This window comes from Portunus trituberculatus, chromosome 3 (assembly GCF_017591435.1).
Source record: "Portunus trituberculatus isolate SZX2019 chromosome 3, ASM1759143v1, whole genome shotgun sequence".
Taxonomy (NCBI): domain Eukaryota; kingdom Metazoa; phylum Arthropoda; class Malacostraca; order Decapoda; family Portunidae; genus Portunus; species Portunus trituberculatus.
In genome coordinates, this window is record NC_059257.1 from 5,858,342 (window position 1) to 5,865,254 (window position 6,913).

Sequence of the window (6,913 nt, forward strand, 5' to 3'; positions counted from 1 at the left end):
CTCCTCCTCCTCCTCCTCCTCCTCCTCCTCCTCCTCCTCCTCCTCCTCCTCCTCTCTTCTATCCTTCTTTATGTTTTCCTTTGCCTTGTTTCTCTTTTCAATTTGCCTGTGTGTTAAGTCATAATGTGCTTAGAATATGACTCTTAATATACGCTTGTCAACCAGTAACTCTCTCTCTCTCTCTCTCTCTCTCTCTCTCTCTCTCTCTCTCTCTCTCTCTCTCTCTCTCTCTCTCTCTCTCTCTCTCTTCTTCCTTTATTTTTCTTCCTCTAATTCTTTTTTTTTTTTTTATTTCTTCTTTATTTTGTTTAGTTGTTTTCTTCTCTTCTTCCTCCTTTCTCTTCCTTTTCTTCTCCTTCCTCTTCCTCCTTTTCTTTTTTTTATATTGTTTTTCTTCATTTTGTTTTTGTTCTTCTTCTTCTTTTTTCTTATTCCATTTTTTCTCTTTTTCTTCTTCTTCTCTTTGTTATTCCATTTTTCTTCTTGTTTATTTTCATTCCTTCTTTCGTTTTTTATTTTTTTTCTTCTTGTTCTTGGTTGATCATTTTTTTTTTTTCTTTTTTTTCTTTCTTCTTCTTCGTCTTTGTCTTCGTCTCTTTCTTCTTCTTTTTTTTCTCTTTTCGTCTTCCTCTTCCTTCTCCTCCTGCTCCTTTTTCTCATCTTCTCCCTATTCCTCGTTTTCTTTATCCATTGTTAGTTTTTGCTTTCACTTCTTTGTTCATTTCTTCACCTTTCCTTCCTTCCTCCTCCTCCTCCTCCTCCTCCTCCTCCTCCTCCTCCTCCTCCTGTAGTGTCTCTGGTCATGCACTTTGTCGTGATTGGTTAGTTTGATGATCCATATACGAGTGAACAGCCAATCAAAAGCCAGCTCTCTCTCTCTCTCTCTCTCTCTCTCTCTCTCTCTCTCTCTCTCTCTCTCTCTCTCTCTCTCTCTCTCTCTCTCTCTCTCTCTCTCTCTCTCTCTCTCTCTCTCTCTCTCTCTCTCTCTCTCTCTCTCTCTCTCTCTCTCTTCTCTCTCTCTCTCTCCTCTCTCTCTCTCTCTCTCCTCCTCCTCCTCCTCCTCCTCCTCCTCCTCCTCCTCCTCCTCCTCCTCCTCCTGTTCCCCTTATCGCGTGCTGACAGGAGGGGGGGGGGCGCTAGGGGGCCGTACCTCCCCTCTTGAGACTATTTCTTCTAACAAGGAACAAAAAAAATAACAATTGTGTGTGTTTTAGTGGTCTTATTGTTGTTGTTGTTGTTGTGGTGGTGGTGGTGGTGGTGGTGGTGGTGGTGGTGGTGGTGGTGGTGGTATGGGAGACAAAGAAGGGAAATATATAAGTAGGGCAATAGGAAGGAAGGAAGGAAGGAAGGAAGGAAGGAAAGATGAAGAATAGGGAGATATTTGATAACTAGGAAGGAAGGAAGAAAGAAAGGATAATAGAGAAATATTTGATAACTATTAGGGAAAGGAAGGAAGGAAAAAATAATAACTAGGAAGGTAGAAAACTATGATAACTATGAAGGAAGAAGGGAAGGAAGAAAATAATGAAAACGAAGAAGGAAGGAAAGAAATATTTGATAACTAGGAAGGAAAGAAAAAAGGATAAATAGACAAATGTGAAGAAAGGAAGAAAAGAAGGAAGGAGATAATTGATAACTAGGAAGAAAGAAAATATTTGATAACTAGGAAGGAAGGAAGAAAGGATGAATAAATAAGTGTGCTGGAAATAATGAAGGAAGAAAAAGAAAGGGTTAATGAAGATGAATAAATAAAAAGGGTAGGAAGAAGGAGTGAAGGATAATAGGAACGATGAATAACAGAGGAGTAGGGCAGAATGAATGAAGGAAGGAAAGAAAGACAGGTAAATTAGATAGATAAATGATGAATAAGGTAGATAGAGGGAATAAAGTAGGAAGAAAAAGTAAGAAAAATAGATAGCATTTGTGAAGGAAGGAAATAAGGAAGGAAGAAAAATGAAGGAAATTAAGTAAAATGGGAAAAAAAAACATAAAAAGGAAGGAAGGAATTAAGAAAGAAGGAATATAAGAAATAAGCATTTGTGAAGGAAGGAAGAAAAGGAAGAAATTAAAGATGTAAAAAAGTAAGATAAGAAGGAAGGAAGGAAGGAATAAAAATGTAACAAAGAAAGGAAAGAAAATATAGACAAGCAAAACTGAAAGAAAAATGAAAGAAGGAAGGAAGGAAAAAAAATAAAAGGAAGGAAGAAAGGAATAAAGAAAGAAATAAAGGAATAAGGAAAATAATGATAGGCAAGCAAACCTGAATGAAGGAATGAAAGAAAGAAGGAAGGAAGGAAGGAAAGTAGGAAGAAAGGAAGAAAGAATGTAATAAAGAAATAAGAAAGAAAATGAGAGAAAATAATAAACAAGGAAACATAAAATAAGAATAAATGAAAGAAAAAGAAAGAAATTAAAGAAGGAAGGAATAAAAAAAGTAATACAGAAATAATGAAACTAATGATAGACAATGAATGAAGGAATGAAGGAAGAAAAGAATGAAGGAATGAAGGAAGGAAAGAAGGAAGGAAGGAAGGAAGGAAGGAAGGAAGGAATGAAGGAAAGAAGGAAGGAAGGAAGGAAGAAGAAGGAATGAAGGAAGTGTCCAGCCATGTCGTGTGTCTTTTCATGGTTGGTGTTCAAATATTCAATCAGGTGATGTTTTGTTGACAGGTTTGTTTACCTGTTGGTGTTTACCTGCGTGTTGATTACAGGTGATTGGCGGCCTACCTGTCAACAACAACACCTGGGCTCACCACCACCACCACCACCACCACCACCACTACCACTACTACAACAACCATTGCCATTTTTCTCTCTACTCTTATTCCTTCTTATTTTACTACTACTACTACTACTACTACTACCACCACTACTACTACTGCACAAAATGAAGAAATAGTAGTAGGAATAAGTCAACCATGGTAATCTATAATGATATATACAAAATTCTGTCATGTATCATTATCCCTTTTCGTGTGTGTGTGTGTGTGTGTGTGTGTGTGTGTGTGTGTGTGTGTGTGTGTGTGTGTGTGTGTGTGTGTGATCTCAGTATTTCTCAGGATTGGAATAATACAGCATTTTTCCACACAACAATTTTTATACATGAAATAAACTATATTACTCATTTTTTTGCTGCTTGCATGACTAACCTGCTGTGTGTGTGTGTGTGTGTGTGTGTGTGTGTGTGTGTGTGTGTGTGTGTGTGTGTGTGTTGAGAACTGATGTATTTTTCTTTTTCCAGGTGAAGTGAACAGGTGAACGGATGATTATGTAAGTAAAAGAACAATTATTTTTTCCTCTCTTCCTCTTTCCTCTTCCTCTTTTTTCTCTTTCCATTACTTTTTTCTTTATCTTTTTTTATCTTCTCGACTTTTCCTTACTTTTGTAGACTTTTGTTGTTCCCTTCTTGTGTGTGTGTGTGTGTGTGTGTGTGTGTGTGTGTGTGTGTGTGTGTTTCTCCTTGCTTTTCTTTTTGTTTTGTTTTTTACTTTTTTTGCATTTTCTTTGTTAACTATTTTACTTCAAATGTGGCTGGATCTAAATGAAGTATAGGACCTAACACACACACACACACACACACACACACACACACACAGTAATAAATTTCTCACCATGCAAGACAGTCACTAACCAAACACACACACACACACACACACACACACACACACACACACACACACACACACACACACACACACACACACACTACCCCCGCGTGTTCTGTGTCACCCCAAAACACCTTGAATAAATAACACGTGACAGGAATACGAAGGAAATAACAAGAGATGATTACCGCGTATCACTTTTTTCGGCCCTTAGCAGTCACCATTATTCATCGTTACTCTCTCCTTGTGTTTTGCTTGGCTAATGTTTGGATGGCTCGGGAAATTGAATGTTGACGTGTTTTATTGTTTTATTTATTCTGTCACGTGGAACCATGCGTGCTTTGGGGTCCGAGGGGTCTCCAAGCGCACCGGTTCGAATCCTGTCCACGGTCCGAGTGTAGGTTGGGCTTCCTCACTCGGGGCAATGGTTTCCTAGCGGGTGGACAGAAATTCCCGTGAAAAGCCCACATTGTGTAAATAAAAGCAAAGTTATTGAATCTAAATGCGTGTTTGTTGTGTTTTATTTATTTATTTATTTTATTTTTTTTTCGGGAAATTGAATCTAAATGAGTGTTTTCTGTGTTTTATTTATTTATTTATTTTTTTTTTTGCTCGGGAAATTGAATCTAAATGAGTGTTTTCTGTGTTTTATTTCTGTTTTTTTTTTTTTTTTTTTTTTGCTTGGAAATTGAATCTAAAAGGGTGTTTGTAGTGTTTTATTTATTCTATCTCGTTTTTTCTTTCTATTGTCTGGGAAATTGAATCTAAATGAGTGTTTGTTGTGTTTTATTTATTTTATCACGTGTTTTTTTTCTGTTGCTTGGGAATTAAATCTAAAAAGGTGTTTGTTCTGTTTTATTTATTCTATCTCGTTTTTTTTTTTTTACCTATCTACTTTTTTATCAATCTTTTCTTCTTTGTTTTGTTTGGCTAATGTTTGAATTGTTTGGGAAATTGGATGTTTGTGTGTTTGTTTTGTTTTATCTAATCAATCACGTATTTTTTTCTAATTTTTATCAATCTTGTTTACTCTTTTTTTGTTTGGCTGTTTGGATTGTTTGGGAAATTTAATGTTTGTTTTGTTTTATTTATTTTTTATACTTTTCGCTTTTTATTTTTTTTTTTCGTTTGCAGTTTTTTATAAATCTTTTTTTTTTTTATTTTGTTTTGTTGTTTTGCTTATGTTTGGATTGTTTGGGAAATTTAATGTTTGTGTTTGTTTTGTTTTATTTATTCTATTCAATCTTGTTTTTCTTTTTTTCTATCCATTTTTTTATAATCTATGTTGTTTATTTTTATTTTGTTTGGATTGCTTGAGAAATTAAATATTGATGTGTGTTTTTTGTTTTATTTATTTTATTGAGTCTTGTTTGTTTTTTCTATCCATTTTTTTATTTGTTTACTTTATTTTGTTTTGTTGATGTTTGGATTGCTTGAGAAATTAAATATTGATGTGTTTGTTTTGTTTTATTTATCCTTTTATGTTTTTCGTGTTTGTTTTCGTTTTTTTCATGTTTTCGTTTTTTTTTTTCCTTTTTTCATCTGCAACTTTTTTTATCAATCTTTTTATTTAGTTTCGTTGTTTTGTTTGTGTTTGGATTCTTTAGAAATTGAATATAGATGTCTTTTTTTGTGTGTGTGTATTTATTTATTCTATTAGTTCAATAAAGATTTCAACACACGACATACAAAGAAGGAATAGGTTCTCAGATAGTGGGAGATGAATGGAACAGACGCAGTAATCAGGTAGTTTGTGTCGAGTCATTACGGCGCTTTAGAGGATTAGATCAATTTATGGGCAGGGATGAGAGGTTGAAATAGGCAATGTTTTATGTAGGGCTGATGTCTTCCTACACCAAACCCTTCTCTTTCTCACTATGACAGTTTCCCAAGGCCTGTACAGAGACAACTAGCTGGGTATTCAAGGCAGTTTTTCCTTTAAATAAACTTGAAACCTTGCCAATCTATCACCAGAACTATAAAAACACCCTTAAAAATGTTTTCTTTAATTACGGCCACAGAGAAAAGAGGCCGGGTTTTTTGTGGTGGTTTCTTCTTATACTAATCTAGAAATCTTGCCAATCTATCACCAGAAACATGAAAATACTCTTAAAAACGCTTTATTTTCTCACTTCGACAATTTTCCAATGCCCCAAAGACAACTAGACAGGTTTTTAAGACAGTTTCTCTTTTTAATAAACTAGAAATCTCGCCAATCCATCACAAGAACCATTAAAACACACTTGAAAAAACACGAGTATCTTCAACTATAGTGTTTGAAAAGCAGTGATGGTGAGCAGAAGCGTTTCAGAACACTGGCCTTGTCTTATTGGTTAGCGGAGAGGCAAGACAGGTAATGTGGAAGGTAAGATGAATGTTGATTAGAGTTAATATTTTGAACTAAAGTGAGATAAGGTTTTGTTTGGAAAGGTTAAGTTTTTTTTTTTAATAATTACATAGTTTTAAGGATAAGTTCGTTGAATTAATGGATGGAAATTATATGAAGTCAAGATAGATTTTGATATAATTTCTTGTTGTTTCAAGGTAATGGAAGGTAAGGTTTTGCTTCGTTAAGTTTTTTCTACATATTTATATAGTTTCAAGGATAGCTTTTGTTGAATTAATGCATGCAAATGATAGGAAGTTCAGATCCACTTTCATTATATTTTTTTTTATATCAGGCAATATGAGTCACTGTAAGGTTAGGTTACGTTAGGTTATGCTTTACTGATACTCATAAAGACACTACAGTTTCGATTATTACTGGATAAATTAAAGAAAGAAAAGAATAGGAAGTTCTGATAAATTCATATATATACTATTTTTGATTTTAGCATTACAAGGTTAAGTTAGATTACATTCTGACAATTACAAAAATATCACACAGTCTCAAGAATACGTAGGATGAATTAATAGGAGATAAAAGATAGAAAAACACGGACGTTATGTAAGAATTAACCAGTACTCTCAATCATTCACATCTTTCTCTAGACTGTGGAACTCCCTGACTGTGTCTATATACCCAACGTTTCAAGACATTTATCCGTATTTGGCTAACCCTTTAAGACCTGTACGGCGACTGGCGGCAGAGTGGACCTTTATATCCTCCCTTACAGACAACCTTATTTATTTGTGTTCTTCGCCAGTTCTACCCTCTTACATGAAATAATATAGAAACCGCCACAAGTATGTCTGATGGCTATGAACAAAGAACAAACCAAGAACACACAAGAGTCAAGAGGTGAATCATTCCTTGTTATGTGTTATTGTGTTACTAGTGAAAAAAGAAGTGAGGTTTGTTTATGTTG